Here is an 18,213-nt window from a genome sequence, read left to right on the forward strand (position 1 = left end):
GAGACTCACAATTTAAGAATCTTTTTCTTAGTGTATGGAACCCGGGGCCAATGCCCTGGTTTGGTTAGAAGGGAATATAAGTGTGTGCTGCCTGGGAGGTAGTTGAGGGAGGGGGAGTAAAACAGCTCATTATCTCTTTAAGTAAGTTCTGGGACAAGACCTGAGTTCCAATTTGACCAGATTCGCTAATTGTGTAACCCATTTAACCTGTGTCTGCCTCAGGGTGCTCAATAAAAAAATGGGGATAATAATGGCATCTACTCCCTGAGTTATTGTGAGGACCAAAAGTAGGACGCCTGGCACATAGTAGGGGCTTACTGAATGCTTCCGTCCCCCTCCCTTTTCTTTTCCATTCGCACTCTCTTTTCTTTTAAGGGTATTTTCGATCAGTTGGGTAACGCGTATGCAGGAGCACCGGCAGAGAGATTACTGATCTGCAGTGGCCCGGAAAGTTCCTTCCCCGGTGCACTTAGGAGATCACAAGTCAGATTCAGAACAAATAAAGTATTTAGAAGTAAGCACTATAACTCTTATGTTTGGGGACACTCTGCCTCCGACACCAGGCAACGAACGGCCCAGTCCAGATCCGCCGGGACAAGAGCTCACCGACACACAGCCACTTCTCCCCCGTTCACTTCTGCACTGGGCGACAAGCAGAGGGGGGCCTGGGAACTCAGGGACCAGGGAGGCAAAACCTGTGAGGTAGGCGAGGGCATCGCCAGCCCCGCCTCCCCGAGTCCGGAGCTCCCCCCTTCCTCTCCCCCACCCCCTTCCCCGAGCCTCTGATGTCTCGCCGCCCGATCTTTCAACTTTGGATCCTGGTCCTGCGGTGTTTGGAGGCGCTTGGAAAGTCTGCAGCGGGCCCCGGGGCTCGCACACGCGAGGGCAACTAGTTTATTATCCCAAGCCAGGCTGCTTTGTCCTGTCCCGCTTCCGACTTGGCAGGGGCTGGGCAGTGCTAGGAGCGGAGCAGGACGGACCAGGCACATGGAGAGAGCAAGGCTGCGCTGCTGAACAGCTGTCAGAGGAGCCCAGAGGAGGAGCTGGGAGTGGGGGGAGACTCCAGGTAAGATCCACCGGAATTTGTCCCCGAGGAACGGTGGCCTGCGGAGGGCCTCTCCCCCACAGCCTGCAACTAGACCATCTGCTTCCTGCCGCTCTGACTTTCACAAGTGGGGTGTGGAATGACACTTCCTATGGCCGAGGGGAAGGGAAGAGAGATAGAGGAGGGAGAAGAGAGAGTGGGTATAGGGCCCGTCCTGCCTTTTGAGGAGGTGGTCTGGTCAGATGGATAGCCCTGGGCCCGGGGTCCCAGAGTTCCCTAGGACTGACTCGGCTTGCGACCTTGCTCAGAGGAGTCCCTTCTGGTCTCTTCATCTTGGGGACTTTAGAAGGTTGCTTCAGGGAAAAGAGACTATGTTCTGATGGTAACTGGTGTTAAACTCAAAGTCAGACTCCAAGGATGGGGAAATGAGACACTGATTAGGTGTCTTGCATAGTGCTGTGCTAGCCACTGGGGAAGTTTAGGCAAGATACAACCATATGTCCACAAAGACGGAAGATTCTAGGAGAAACCAGGCCAGAGGTTCTCCTTGAAGGTCCCTAATGTGAAATCTTTTGTGCCCGGCTGTTTGTCTGGTGTGTATGTGTTTTCCTTGCTTTATAGCAGCCAGCTTTGTACATGGGAGAAACTTAATAAATGCTTATTGGGTGCAAGTATTACTGTTATCTTCAGGCAAGATGGCTAAAATGAGAGAGAGAGAGAGAGAGAGAGAGAGAGAGAGAGAGAGAGAGAGAGAGAGAGAGAGAGAGAGAGAGAGAGAGAGAGAGAGAGAGAGAGAGAGAGAGAGAGAGAGAGAGAGAGAGAGAGAGAGAGAGAGAGAGAGAGAGACAGACAGACAGACAGACAGACACAGAAAGAAGAGACAGAGAGAGACAGAGAAAATAAAGGAAGGAAGGAAGGAAAAAAGAAAAATAAGATGGAAGAAAATCTTCACAGTGTCTCCTAGAATGGTATGAGAGAGGAAACCAATAGTTACTGACTTTCCACTTCCTCTGGAGGCCCCCAGTATGAGTATATTTTGTGGTCTGGCCTTGTAATTTTTTAGCCATGTGATAAAGGCAAGGGGAAATTTGGACCCTAAAATGATGGTAAACTTGGAATCAGTTCAGGTCTTTAAAAAACAATGGGACTTCAAACATATTAACCTGTAAGGGTGCCCATAAAAATATCTCCCAGAAGGGAACAGCATATTTTCCCAGCATCCTGTGGGGATAACATTACAATTGCATTCTATTTTTTTTTTTTTTTGAAACAGCTCAAATTTCAGGAAAAGAAAAAAGGCTTTTAGTGAGGTTTTGTAAAAGCAATATCGTTTGTTGATTCACAGGATCTGATTTTTGGCCTGGAAAAATACACTCACTGTAGGTAAACTATCTTTTTAGGGTGATACTGGTAGGGAGCCGTAGTTACCTGCCACCTCATGGAAACCCTGTCTGACAATTTGTTCCACTTTCCATACTGTATAGAATAGTAGACTCTGATTGAAGGTCTGCTTTGTTAATTTGGAAAGTTATTGGGGGAAATCTGATTGAGAGGGAGGCTTTCTCCCCTAGAGAACTAGTAAGTTGCTAATTGGCTCCATATCACTTCTCCAGAGCCACACTTTTTCTTTAAAGCCATAAAAGTAGTTTTGTTCGGTTGTTTCTGACTCTTCACTATCCCACTTGAGGTATTTTTGACAAAGATACTGGAGTGGTCTGCCATTTCCTTCTCTGGCTCATTTTACAGATGAGGAAACAGGATTTGCCCAAGATTATACAGCTAGTAAGTGTTTGAAGTTGAATTTGAATTCAGGAAAATGAATTCCTTCTTCCTAACTCCAGGCCCAATGCTCTATCCATTTTGCCATCTACCTGTTCCTCAGATATAAGAGAATTTATCACCATCTAAACCAATCTCCTCATTTTATATATAAGGAAACTGGGGTCCAGAATAAAGGGTGCTTTACTTCATCATGCAACTAATTATTCTCAGAATCAAGCATCCTGATTCCAAGGATTGTGCTTTTCCATTAATCATAACACATTTACACATAAAATTAGAAACTTATTGTCTAGAATGTAGAAGAGATTCATATTCTCTTGTTCAAGTCAAGTTCATGCTCAATCACAAAACGTCAGAGTTTGAGGCACCTCAGATGACCCAGTCTTACTAGCATTTTGACAGTAACCTCTTCCTACGTCTTTATATACAACAAAGGGCCACCTTGCCTTTACTTGGAAATCACAAGGGAAGGGAAACCCACTATTTGCCGAGAAATACTAATTGTCAAGCCACAATTTTCCTCTGTGCAGCTTCTAGTTTCAGCATCTGAAGACAAGAACAAATCTAATCCTTCATAGGATCAAGTAGATTTAGAGTCATCTAAATGATTTTGAAGTCAGTTAGCCTAACTGCTTCATTTTATAGATAAGGAAACTGAGGTCCAGAGAGGTTAATTGATTTGCCCAGTATCACACAGCTAGTTAAAGAATCTAAGGCAGGATTTTAACTTGGCTCTTCTTGATTCCAAGTACAGCGTTCAATCCACTGTGTCACCTTCTTGCCTTGCATACAGTAATAAAAAGTGAGGATAACCAGTACCTGAAGACCATAGAGAAATCCCTGAGCAGTCAAGCTTTGATCATTCAAGATTTTCTCATCCTTATCCCTTCTTTTTTCCCCTCTGGTCCTTGTTTTTAAGTTGATTCTTCTGTCTTTCTCAGGGGAAAAGATCATCAGGGAACATCAGCACATCAGAGAAAAGGGTCATCAGGACAGTTGATTCCTCACTTTATTCAACCTAGGACATGTGGAAATTCAACAGAATTGGATGCTATCCACCAGTCCAATCATCAGTGCAACCATGTTCCATTCCCAGTATATGCTTCATAGACAAATTAGTGCACACATATTAATGCTACTGCCTCTCCCTGCCGCCAGTCAGAAATTGGCAAAAGGAAGTGAGGAAACACAGGATATTGTGACATGGCAAGAACGTTTTTTTGTTTTGTTTTGTTTTGTTTTGAGAGACACTGAAGTATTATGCTATTCTGATAATAATCTTTTATAGAATCATAGAATAATTGGAGCTGGAAAGAATACTATCGATACTAATAATACATTTCTGTGGGGTTTTAAGATTTACTAAGTGCTTTTCTGATAATCTACAAAAGTAAATAGATACTTTTAAGTATCATCTCCCCCATTTTGCAGAGGAGACTACTTGCATGATATGCTTAAGTTTATGTGATTATTTAGTATCAATCACTCAATGGGTAATTTTTAAGTATGTGTCAGGCCCTGTGCTAAATGTTGAGGATATAAAAAGAAGCAAAAAAGATAATGAAGGGGGTAGGAATACTAGACGTGATAAAACAGATCTGGGTTTAAAGCCTATTGGGCACATTTATTAGTTTTGTGGCTATAGGGAAGTTACTCAACTTCTTTATTGTTTATTGTCCTCAATTTAATTCAACAAAAGCATATATATATATACACACACTTTTTTTTTTTTTCTTTTGGCTGAGGCAATTGGAATTAAGTGATTTGCCCAGGGTCACACAGATATTAAGTGTTAAGATTTGAACTCCGGTCCTCCTGACTTCAGGAATGGTGTTTTAACCGTTGCACCACTTAACTACCCTTAACAAAAGCATATTAAAGACTCACTATGTGTAAGGTACTTGTTAGAGGAAGGGAATACAAAGATAAAAACAACTAGCCCCTGCCCTTAGGAAGCTTTCATTCTACCGGGGCAATAATGCATGTATAGATAGTACACAATGTAAGATAATTTGAGGGAGAAGAGAATGCTAGCTACTGAAAGAATAGAGACATCCTAGATGGGGCAGCACCTAAGCTAAACTTTGAATCTCTTCCCATCTTGCCTCAGAGTCTCTTTAACCCACCAGTACATTTCTGAAGTTCTGCCAACTTTCATCCTTTATATCTGTGCGATGCTTCCATAGAGATACTCCACTTTGAATTGACTCTGTGGTCTCAAGGTGGATTGTCTTCCAATTTGGGTAGGTTATTATTTGTTATTTGTTCACTTCCCACAGTACTGGTCCTTGGGGGTATAGAAATCAAGTTCTCCAGTATCACATCATCTCTGTACAGATGTTGGTGTCTGATTATCAGGAGCATAGAAGCAATTTCTATTGCACTAGTTCCCTGTTGGGTAAGCACAGGGGTCTCAGAAGGGACGAATTCTTTCCTTAAGTTTCTGAGTCAAATTCTTTACCAGAATTGTCATCTCTTCCATGTATTGTCATTTCCCCCAAGTCCTGATCTCTCCAGGCAGAATGATGGGGATTTTTTTTTCTATACCAGATACTTCAAAATTTGTTCCTCTGCATGAATATCTTGCTTAAGCTGCTGAAAGCAGAGCGATGAAATCGTCTCAGGGTTTCATTAGAAAAAAGATTGTCTGGAGACTGCTTATGGTCAAAGCATTCTTTTTTATGTCTTTCTCTCTTAAGATTTCTACTTTTGCAAATTTCAGCTAATTTATCTATCCTAGACTTTCCACTTGTGTGATTTTATCTTAATAGGCTTCTGAATTAATATCTATTTATTCATTTAATCAACCATTCATCAAATATTTATCCAGTGCTTATGGTGGACAAGGCAATTTCCTAGTCTGAAAGGGAGACTCCTTCATGGGATCTGGCCCACACCTTGTGGCATCCAGGTCTGAGTGAGAGGCGTCTGAGCATGCTTCCCAGAAATTAAATCTTACATACTGTATTTTCAAATGGGTCTGGGATCTCATTGATTCTGTAGTTTCCTCCAACATTACAGATCATCCTTAGTCTGGAAACATTTATTAAGGACTTAAGTATGTGTTAAGCACCGCAAAGGCAAGTAAATAGATAGTCCCTGCCCTCTAAGGAAAAGCTTACATTTTAATGGGGGAAAACAGTTCCCTCAAGGAAACTAAAGAGGAAGGAAAGGTATTTTCTTCTGGTCCTATTGGTAGAGAAGGCCTTGTGGAGATATGTCAGCAGGACAGCCTAGAGAGGGATGAAGACTTCACGTTCTTTCTTAAGCTGTAGGCTTAAAGAGGAATCAACCAATTAAAAGACAAATTCTCAAGAACCAATGTACTTTCAATATGACAAGTAGTGCAACGCTAGGGTGAAGTTCCAAGATGTGACTCTTGTCCATGCCTTCCCCTAAATTTGTCAATGAGGGCTTACTCAATGTGGAGTAGGCCTTTCCTGCTTTCTTTTGACACTATGAGAGTATCATTGGACCATTCTTGCTGTTCACCTGGAATTCCTATGGCATAATTTGCTTAGACTTTCCCCAGTTGACAGAAATCTATTTTGCTTCCAGGTCACTGACAAAACATAAAGGGCTGCTATAAATATTTTTATAAACGCATGCCTTTTTTCTCTTTTATCTCTCAGTTGTGCCTACCATTAGTCTAAGTGCATCTGACTTTTCAGGGGCATGATCCAAAATTGCTTTACAGAATGACTCAACCAATTAAAATATATTCAATAGCTATTACCAACATCAATGGCCTGTCTTCCCACAGTCTTTCCAACAATTTGATTTTTTTCTGACTTTGTTATCTTTATTAATCAGGTATGAGGCTGAAAAATTACTTTAATTTGAATTCTTTAATTTAATATATAATAATAATTTAATATAGCTGTTGATCATTTGGGTTTCTCCCATTGAGAATTGTCAGTTCACATTCATTTACTATTTATTGGAGAATGACTATGATCCTTCTATATTTGAATCAGTTCTTATAGATCAGACTTTTATTAGAGAAACTTGATATAGTTTTTTTCTAAATTTATTGTCACTAAATATTTTCTTAGCCACCCTCTTTTAAAAAAGTCTTTTATTTTCAAAGCATTTGCATAGATGGTTTTCAACATTCTCCCTTGTAAAATCTTGTATTCTAAATTTTTTCCCTCCCTTCCCCCCACTCCCTTCCCTAGATGGCAAGTCCAATATATGTTAAACATGTGTGATTCTTCTATACATATTTCCATAATTATCTTGCTGCACAAGAAAGATCAGATTAAAGAGAGAAAAAATGAGAAAGAAAACAAAATGCAAGCAAACAATAACAAAAAAGTCCTCTCTCTGTGTGCAGATGGCTCTCTCCAAGGTAAGTCCATTGGAAGTCAACTGAATCATCCCATTGTTGAAAAGAGCCACACCCATCAGAATTGATCATCTTAATAATCTTATGTGGTGTATGTACAATGTTCTCTTGGTTCTGCTTTCTTTCCTTAGCATTAGTTCATGTAAGTCTCTCCAGGCCTTTCTGAAATCATCCTACTAATCATTTCTTATAGACCAATAATATTCCATAACATTCATATACACAATTAATTCAGCCATTCCCCGACTAATTGGTATCTACTCAGTTTCCAATTCCCTGTCTCTACAAAAAGGGCTGCTACAAATATTTTTTTTTAAATTAAAAAAAATTAAAGTCCTAGATGTTTCACAGTGCTTTTGGTATCTTCCACTCATTTAGATAACTTGTATATGAATCCCTCAGGGCTCTCCCAATAGTGTTTTCTTCAGCATTAATATTTTCTACATTTTCTTGATTTTATCCATTGCTGTCTTGGGTCTAATAAGTACCATTTCTGAATCTCTAATAAGAACAGTCAAGACTGTAGTGTTATGGTAAGATTATGGTGATTTTATCATCCTTAGTAGTAAAAACAATTTATCTTCTTTGTTATCCTATTTTTGCCCTTAAATGTCACTAGGTTTAGTTGGCTCTCTCTAAGTTTTTTTTAAACTAGTTTCACCCTTTGATGCTTTTCTTTGTTTCACGATGTAATTCTCATAATCATTCACTAGCCTTCTTTGCAAAATTTTATAAATGAATTTATACTCCAAATTGGTGATGCCTTTGGGGAACATTTTTCTTCATTTACTAGCTAAAGTTTGCTTACTCTAGTGTTTTCTGGAAACCTTTGCTCTTTGTTGTAACCACAGTGGTTTAACTTTTAAATAAAAATTTTATGATTATTGTTAATGTCAATTTTAACATGCTTTCCCCATTTATTATTGAAGATTACTTATTTAAACTTAGTTGCTTGAATTGTATGCCACCTTTAGGGGCAGCTAGGTGGCACAGTGGATAGAACACCAGCTCTGCAGTCAGGATGTGTTAGGATTACTAGGTGAGAACTCAGGTTGTCTGGACAATGACAAGGTGAGAATTCAGGTTGTCTGGACAATTACAATGTGAGAACTCAGGTTGACTTGATAAGTAAGAGCTAGCATGATAGCAAATAATTCATTCTGTTGAGTGGACTGAAAAGGAGTCCTGACCTTCTAAAGGTTCTTTGTGTGTAACATCAGCTGCCATCATACCCCAAGTCTTTTTTGCCTGGGGCCCTGGACCTGGGCCCCTCATTCCATTTCCCTGAATTATTCTATACTCTGATGCCCATTGGAGGGTTATAGACATTAAGCATTGTTTCTATTCTATCCCTCTAGATAAGGAGCATATGAAAAGATTTGCTTTTTCAGTGCCTAGTGTTAATTTGGCTGAGCCTTATAAAAGATATGAATGGACAGTTTTGCCACAGGGAATGAAAAACAGCCCTACTATGTGCCAAATGTATATTGCTGCTGCTCTTACCCCAGTAAGGAAAGCATTTCCAAAAGTAATATTGTTACATTATATGGATGATATTTTGGGATGTGCACCTGAAGAACAAATGTTAGAAGCATGTCTACAAAAGACCATGGAAACACTAAAGTACTACAAACTGCATATAGCTACAGAAAAAATTCAAAGACATGCTCCTTTTCAATATTTAGGATATGAAGTATATCCTAAGACACTCATAGTACAAAAACTTTCTTTAAGAACAGAGAAGTTGAACACCTTAAATGACTTTCAAAATTTAATAGGAGATATCCAATGGATGCGTCCAGTGTAAGGCTTAACTACCAATCAACTGCAACCTCTATATGACATTTTAAGGGGAGACAGTGCTTTAAATTCACCACGCCAGCTTACAAAAGAAGCACAAGAGGCTTTGAGAGAAGTTGAACTGGCTTTATCCAATGTGGTTGAAAGAGTCACTCAAAAACCCTTGGAAATATCAGTTTTTGCTACAAAAGAGGCACCCACAGCAGTCCTTCATCAAGGAGACAGTGTGATTGAGTGGGTGAACCTCCCAGCACAACCAGAACAAAGCCTTACTCCTTACCCAGTGCTTGTGGCTAGGATTTTATTAAAGGCTATTAAGAGAGTAACAACAATTATCTGGAATAAGTCCTGAAAAAATATACACATTCTATACTAACGCACAAATTAATGTATGCTGTGAGACCATCCCAGAATGGCAAATTTTATTGGCCACCGCTCCAAATTTTGCACATGGATCTCCATTAAAGATAACCAGGCTACTACATAATTGGCGATGGATTTTTGAAGAAAAGATTTCTAAGGTTCCTCTTAAAGGACCAACAATCTTTACAGATGCCTCCAAAGAAAATATTTGTGCTGTATACTCTCATGATTTAACCATAAAGAGAGTAGTCAGGTAATCCCTTTCTGCCATGTGATTGCTTTTCTGCTGGTTGATCAAATTTAGCTGTTACTTATCAAGTCAACCTGAGTTCTCACATTGTAATTGTCCTGACAACCTGAATTGTCACCTTGTCATTGTCCAGACAACCTGAGTTCTCACCTAGTAATCCTAACAAGGATGACCTGAGTTCAAATCTGGCGTCAGACACTTAACACTTTGTAGCTGTGTGACCCTGGGCAAGTCACTTAATCCCAATTGCCTTAGCCAAAAAAAAAAAAAAATGTATGCCATATTTTTGTATTCTTTTTTCATGATTTAATAATATGTGGTTTAAATGATCAAAGCTCAAAAATTATATATCTGAGTTATTTTTATTCCCTTTTGAAAATGAATAGGACCCACAAGGAAGAGACTTCATAGGAGTGAGGGATATCAGTGACTTCCATGACAGCCTTATAGAGAGAAAACTCTTTGAATCTATAGACTTCATACCTCTGCTTTATAGCTTTCCACTGGGTACAGAAGTGAGAAATTTGTTTAAAACTCATGCTGGAAGTGTTCAGGGTCCCTTTCCTTCATGTAGCCTCTCTAAGTGTGCATGTTTTGGATACTCCAGCTTCACTTTATTCTTCCCCCATCCTCCACCTTTGTGACTCTCTTTGGAATAGCATTTGGGAAAAAGCCAGAAATGTAGGGTATTAAAGAACAATGGACCAATTATAACTTCTAACAGGAAGTCAATCTCTTATTACCTGGGCCATTGGTTTGTTTTTCATTTTATTTACTTTTGAGATTACACATCATTGACCTTGAGGATTTCTAGCCCTCAGAATCCTCAATGATAAGTAGATAAAGTCTTTTTTAAATTACTAAAGCAGTCTAGGGCAGTCCCATTGTAGAAAGAAGAGATACAGCTACTATGCTCCCTACTTCCATGAATATAAATATTGAACTTCTGGGACTTTTCCTTTGTACTTGTCACCCAAGATATTCATTTTTACCTTATATATTTTATCTGTTTGGGAAGTTAGAAAGCCGTTTCCATATTTTCTAATTATTTGTTAGTATCGCTGCCTCAGATTATAGGCCCACAGAGGTCAGAGATAGTTTATTTGTTGATCAATAAGTAAATACTGAGTTTATATGCTTTAAGCACTGTGGAGATTACAAAGTCTGGAGAAGAGAGGAAGTGATATAATTCCTATCTTGAAAGAGCTTAAAGATTTTTAGTGAAAGAGATAAAATATATGTATTCAAAGTCAACATACTATAAAGGAGTTCTAGAAGCAGCAAATGATTCCTGGAGAAGGGAGATATGGCTAAAAGAACACAAAGGTCTCGATATTGAACATGAGTTGAATTGTCCAACATGACTCAGTTCTGAAGGGACAAAACACCCGGAAATGTGTGAAATGCCTTCTTTACTCTTCTCCCGAATTCCTCCTCATCCTTTAAAATCCAACTCAAGAGCTTCTTTATCCAGGGGATTTCTCTGTTATCTAGTAAATATTTTTTAACTTCTTATATATTATTGTTTATTATAATTATCTGCATATATATATATCTCCCATAATATTGTACAAGGGCCTTTAGTTAAACTTTAAAAGCCACTGACATGACTGTAGCAGCTCTCATCACAAATAACAGGTTAGAAAAAGTTTGTTGAATTGAATCAAGAAGTTAGATGAGTAAATATGTGGAAGATCGAATTCATAAACTATGTTTATGTTATAGACTCCACCCCTTGCAGTGAGCAGTAATATTATTAATTCACTTTTATAGTTCTCCTTGTGCAATTCCCCCCCCCCCAAAGAAGTCATATAAGATAGGTAGTACAAGTAATTGTATTCAGAACAGTTAAATAATTTGTCCAAAGTCACATAGCTAGTGGTGTTCCACTACTTGAGATTCTGAGCCAGGCAGATGAGCCTGGAGGGGACAGTTCAGGTGGGGAAATCTGTTTCTGTGACTTAACTCTAAAAGGCCCTCAGATTGCACATAGATAAATGTCTTTATTTATTTATTTATCTATTTATCTATCTATCTATCTACTTATTTATTTATTTATCCATCCATCCATTTATTTATTCATTCATTCATTCATTCATTCATTCATTTATTTATTTATTTAACATACAGACCCAATTTTGCCAAAAAGACATTATTTCTTCTTAAAAAAACAAAATAATACAACTTCTTCCCCACCCCAACACACAGACACTCACACATACACACAAGAACCCTCCCCCCATAGCATAAAAGTTATTCATATTTTTAATCCACTTTTATAACTCCCTTAGGGGATGATTTAAAAAATCATATTTCCTTTATTTGTGTAAAAAACAAAACAAAACTGAAGCCTCAAAACTTATCTTTTAAAAAATCAGAATTCTGTTTGATTTAGAAATGTCTTTGGTTACCCATTGGTGACTTTTGCCATGATATATAATGACTCATCAAAACCTGCTTCTTTCCTGAAGTCAATATTTTAACTATTTTTATATGCTATTAAAATATAAAGACATAGCTACACATATGTGTCTACTTATTTTACAAGAAGCATATCTTTGTAAATATATATTTGTGAGAAAATGTATGTATGTGTCCAAGCAGACATTTCTTTATATATACAATATCTATGTACAATCTGGAGAGACATAGATAGACAAATTCATATTTTTTTCTTATGTATAAAAGAAGTAGACAAAATCTTTGAGATGAAAAGTTTAGGAAGTAAGATAGAAAAGCTCTTTAAAAATGTGTCTAAAAGACTAAGAATTAATTTTGCTATCCAAAAGACTAAATTCTGGATAAGTTGCTTTTGTGTTTTGAGAGATATTTTACCAACATTTTGTGTCCAGAGATTATTAGTGCGACTTATCAACACTTAGGGCATCCTGTGATCTGAGTCATTCTTACTCAATATTGTAAAACTGTAAAAAGCAACTAAAGAGACTTTCATATCTAATTTTCTCTATAGGATATTTCTACTTAAAAACACAACCCTCAAAAGAATGCTGGAATCATCTCTTCTCTCCCCTGTTCTCCTTTCCCCACTCCCAAAAAATACATAATTTCTGCCAGTTACTTGTTAAAAGAACAACACCAAATGTTGTTGGAAGTAAGCCAGAATATCCCTCTCTTTACCTCTTCAAGGGTGCAGAGGGTGCCAGAAGAAGAAGCAGGTGCAGAAACTTTGTCCTTTCTGGCTCCATGTAGGACACAGCTTTGTGTCTCTGCCTGGACAAGTGAGAAGCATCCTTCCCAGGAGTTTCTAACAGATAAGTTTTTGAGGAGTGGGGGCAACTAGGTGGCACAGTGGATAGAGCACCAACCCTGAATTTCAGGAGGACCTGAGTTCAAATCTGGTGTCAGACACTTAACACTTCCTAGCTGTGTGACCCTGGGCAAGTCTACTTAACCCCAGCCTTGGGGGGGGGGGAAGTTTTTGAGGAGCATTTCAAGTAAAGTTTATCTTAATAATGAAGAATCCTTCAGATAGCAAAAAGAGGTCATATTATTGGTAGTATTACTTCTGCAGGGGCTTGGGAAAGAAATTACTACTTTTAGAGGTAAAAGTGAAATTGAGAAGTGCTTTCCCCAACATATGCCAGTATATGACTCTAGATTAGGAGAGAAGGAGAAATGGATCATTCAGAAAGGTAGCAACAGATTGTCCACAGGCTTGGAATCCAAGGGTTCTACTCCCTGAGCAAATCTGGGACTGTGTTCCTACAGGGGACTTTAGGACCAGGGATTATCCTCCTGTGATAGAAGCTAAAAAGGACTGTCCATCAGCTGCTAGAGAAAGGGAGGGCATGTGTACATTCCCTTTGTTTCTGCTAGTAAAGAACAATTGATTCTTACTGAAGATATTATTATCAGATTGGGGGAGATCAAGAGAGACCAGTTGTTCAGATCTTTCTTTGCTGTTGTGCTATGCTAGCCAGGGTTTACATTCTGGCTTTTGTTTTTGGCTTTGGTTAAAATTATGTCTTAGTATAAAGATCTCAGCAGAATGAGACTCTTCTCTCTGAAGGTTTTTTTTTTTTTCTTTTTTTTTTTGTGGAGATATATGTGTGAAGGGAGTGTATGGGGTAAAGTGAGGTGGGGTGAGACATGCTCGTGTGTTCTGCACCTTCAGACACGTGGGCATGTAACTTTGAACTTTCTTTTGTTTACCCAACAGAATTTCTCTAAAAGGCATATTTCCACTTTTGTTAATTTATTTTAATTACTCATTCAAAAGAGATCTACTCAATGTACTAGAGACTTTCTTTTATGACACTTCTTGGAAGGTAGTCATTGTTGTAAAATGTTGCAGCCACCAATATGTCCCTCCGTTGTTGATATGGCTATTTTTGTCACCTATAATTTAGATTCTTAAGAAATAAGGTGTATATAATCATATAGCTATTGTAGAATACTAATTTTAAAAGGATGGATTTTATATAGGAGTAATGTCTTGTGATTGTTAATGATGCATTACAAATTCCTAAAGGCATTTAACAAGATTATTTTTGTTTTCAGTGCTGGGCTTAGCTCACAGCTAATTTTCAATGCTTTCTAAGATATGAGAGCTAAAAATGGTCAGCTTACCCAATTACATGCCATAATTTGGCCATTCTCTCTTAAAAAAAAAAATTTCCATTACATAGTATTTATTTCCTTGATTGTTCCTGCAGGAAGAAGATTACTGTTTTGGTCTTTTTGATCATTGTTCTGTCTGGTTCTTTTTTAGATCTTTGCAAGGGTGTTTATGGGAGAGTTGGGTTTACCTATGTTCTTTCATGTTTCTATCTTAACCACTTCCACTTCCTCCACAGGCTTGTACTGAGATGTTCTACTGTCATCAATAATTAGAATAGCACACAAAAGGAATGAGACCAAATCTATCTCATTTTGGGTTTACTTGTTGTATTCCTTTCCAGTTTCAATTACACAATTTTATGCAAGTTTTTGAGATAACTAGCTTAGTTGGATCCAACATTAAATTTTCTCCAGGCTTGTTTTCTTCACTACAGCTTTTTACTGTTTTTGTAAGGTGATACTATTCAAAATCGTCCAACAATTTCCTCTGTAACATTTTGCAAATTAATTTGTAATATGAGCTAATGTTTTCCTTGGTTGTCATGTCCCTCTGCTTGATAAGAACAAATATTTGGTACTATAGGGATTTCTGGGCTTTTTTGACTTCCGTGTTTTGGTGACCATTTTGCCTTAATTAGTTTTCTCTAAGGAATACTTACAATCAGAGTTAATTTCTTAACTTTTATCTATTTCCCAATATATAGTCATTAGTTTGATGGGTTTGTACAGTCATAATTATATGAAGCATTTTCTTTTGCTTGTTACCCATTCTTTTGATTTAGTGCCAATTTTGATTTTAGATTTAATGGTCAATGGTATGACTACCCACAGATACTTCTAAATTTTTTCTTACCTTAGTAACCAATTATTTACTAAATATTAAGTTATAGTCTATTTAATGTTTTATGACTCAGTGTGAATTTTCCTTTCCTTCTGTCTCAAAATACCTTATCCTCCTATTTTCTCTAATCTTTGACTCCTTTCTTACTGCCTACATGTCTGTCATGCTGCCCACATGCTACTCACGTCTGTCCTATCCACCTAATCATCTCCATTAGTTATCATAATTTATTCCCTTTCCTTACTAACTAATTTTCTTTAGAAAATCATCTATAAATGCCTTTACTCCCCCTTTTCTCACTCTCTTTTAAACCCTGGACAGGCTGGCTTCTAAACTCATTGTTCAACTGATGCTATTCTCTAAAGAATTATCAATAATCTTTTAATTGCCATATCCCATGATCTTTTAAAAAAATTACTCATCTTTTTTTTTCCTTTTTACTGATCCATATCCTTGTAAAACTCTCTGTGGATAGACTAAAAAGATTAGCTGACAAGCCTCAAACCCATTGGTGAATTAGGTCATGGAGATGTCTACCTCAAGAAGGTGAAGACTTTCCCTGGTAGAATAGACAGATAAGAATATTTTGTTCCATTGCCCATGAAAATGGCTGAAGAGGCATTGGAGAGAACTAAGGGTTGGGTAATTCATTGTACTGTATCTTGGGCCATCAACAGTTGTGATTTTTGGCTTGCCTTGTTTGGCTCTGGAAGAGAGAGTGCTGACAACTTTGTGCAACTTTGCTTCACTTAATTCATGTGCAAGTCAAAAAATTAGCCTCCAATAGCACTGGTCCTCTTCACAAATGGAGGACCATTACCATCACTGCCAACAATAACAACAAGCCTTTAACATTGTAAATCAGCTGCTCCTCTTACATACTCTCTCTAGTGCATTGTTGTTACTTCACCTATGTCACAGATACTAGCCTTGGGAGTTCTCCAAGGTTCTGCCCTGGACATCTCTTTCCTCTATATGTTGTCTAGCCTAGGGATTTCATTAGTTCCCATCATCTTATTCTTAATGATGATTTCTATGCAGATGATTATCAGATCTTTCTATCTAGTCATAATTTCTCTCTTGAACTTCAGTACTGCTTCATTAACTGTCTTTTGGGCATCTCAACCACATGTCCCAAACAGAACTCATTATCTTCCCCCCAAAACCCTATTTTCCTATTACTGGGGGAGGAAGATGCCACCGTCCTCCAAGTCTCCCAGGTTTGCAAGTTCTGTGTCCTGCCTGGCTCTTCATTCACATTCATCTCACATAGTGCAGTGTAAACTGCTACAGAAGATGAGAATCAATGGGATCAAGTTTGTACTTGGAGAGAATAGCCTTGGGAACAAGAAGAGCCACATTATCATTAGTAAGGGTAGCTAGGTGGTACAGTGGATAGAATACCAGGCCTAGAATAAGAAAGAACTGAATTCAAATCTAGTCTCAGGACATTTACTAACTGTATGACCCCAGGGAAATCCCTTAACCCTGTTTGTCTTTGTTTCTTTATCTATAAAACAAACTGAAAAAGGAAATGGCAAATTGCTTCAGTACCTTTTGTCAAGAAAACCTCAAATGGAATCATGAAGAGTCAGACACAAATGAAACAAATGAACTTCAACAACAACAATGAATCAGAGTTTTATGTGTTATTTTGTGATTTTTTTTTAATTTTAATTTTTTTGGGGTTTTCTAGACTTAAGAAAGTGGTACGGAGAATGTTACTAATGTAGACTAAACTTAAAAATATATTATGCATATGATTTTAAAAGTCAATTGTCAAGCATTTACCAGCATATAACTGCATAATAATATCATGTTTGACTTTCAGTATTGAAAAGTGTAATTAATCCAGACAGTTGCAAATTTGGTTATTGAATTTATAAAGAGATATTTTGTTCTTAGGAGAATAGCTTGGAATATTGTGGAAAAACTTCTTGCCAATATCTAGGGGATAGAAGAGGAAGCTTTCATGTCTTGAGTTCTTAAAATCTCTTCTTAATGTTACCATGGGATTCCCTGTGGCATAGAAGCTGCCCCATTTGGATATGCATAGAAATAAAATCTTTAAAATGATGGCTCTGATTTCATGAAACATTACAGTTTACAAAATGTTTTCTTCATAACAAACTTGTGAATTAGATAATGTAAATATCATTATCCCTACTTTATAGAATAGGAGATTGAGGTCCAAAATGTTGCATCTTTGATTCTTTTGATTTGTCAAAGACTGTATAGTTAGTTATTAAGTGATTAAGTAACAGATCTAGTATCTAAACCCAGATAATTTGTCCAATAGTCACTGAAAGACCAGTAGATGCCAGCAGAGCAATGTAGAGATACCACACCCAATAGGAAGCAGGGTTAGGGAGAGCAGTGCGATATTACCAGAAGCCATATGTGATCTTGTGTAAATTAGGTGATGTAAGGCCCTCCCATGTGTGTATCTGTTTGTCCTTCATCTATAATCCCTATGCATATCTCCTTTCCCCACTAATAGTGTGTGAATTTGGAAGTTTTTGTATTTACGGGAAAGTATATTTATGTGGGGGAGTTTTTAGTAGTAACTTTTCTAACTATGCTATTTCTTTTATTTTAAAATTTTTTTAGATATCATAATGTGATGAAACTTTATTTTTATTTAAGATTTTATTTTCTTCAATTACACATAAAAACAATTTTTAACATTCATTTTATAAAAAAAATTTTTGAGTTCCAATTTTTTTGCTATGTTCTCCCACTTATTTCCCTTCCCAATTGAGAAGGCAATATGCTATTTAAATGTCTTTACTTTCATCAACTTTTATTCTTTGACAGATTAGAGAAAAAACAACCAGGTCAGGCCTTGTATAATAACTCTTGTGAATTATTGTTGTGAGATGATGCAGACATACAGAATACCTTTTACTTGAGGTAATGACCCTAGGTAAGGTCCCACGTTTCACTTGGGGGTGCCCCAACTGCTATATTAACAGTACTTAAAATGAACATTAAAATTTAAGATGATCAAAAAATCCCATGAAATAATGTTTATTCTTACCTTTGGGGACATACTAAATCCAAGCCTCTGCTAAATCCTTGATTTGCTTCTATTCTTTTTAAGGACATTCTATGTTCTAGTAGCTGTCTTAGGCACTAGGGATAGAAATACAGAAACAAACAGTTCTGACTTTAAAAAAAACTAACATTTTATTAAATTTGGA

At 37.5% G+C, this 18,213-nt stretch overlaps 1 protein-coding gene across 5 annotated transcripts in view; it reads left to right on the forward strand.

Moving 5' to 3' along the window:
- The first annotated feature begins 582 nt into the window (after window positions 1–582).
- CRACR2A (calcium release activated channel regulator 2A) overlaps window positions 583–18,213 on the forward strand; it is a 235,872-nt gene continuing 218,241 nt past the window's right edge. Inside the window, exons 1-3 of one of the 5 annotated variants that reach the window (XM_074269245.1) lie at window positions 982–1,066; window positions 4,938–5,070; window positions 7,006–7,178. The gene's annotated coding sequence lies outside the window, so the exon portion shown is untranslated. Of the gene's footprint in view, window positions 1,067–4,937; window positions 5,071–7,005; window positions 7,179–18,213 lie in introns of all 5 variants that reach the window. The other 4 variants (XM_074269243.1, XM_074269242.1, XM_074269244.1 and 1 more) reach the window with 4 other exon arrangements.

Source organism: Sminthopsis crassicaudata, chromosome 5, assembly GCF_048593235.1.
Source record: "Sminthopsis crassicaudata isolate SCR6 chromosome 5, ASM4859323v1, whole genome shotgun sequence".
Taxonomy (NCBI): Eukaryota; Metazoa; Chordata; class Mammalia; order Dasyuromorphia; family Dasyuridae; genus Sminthopsis; species Sminthopsis crassicaudata.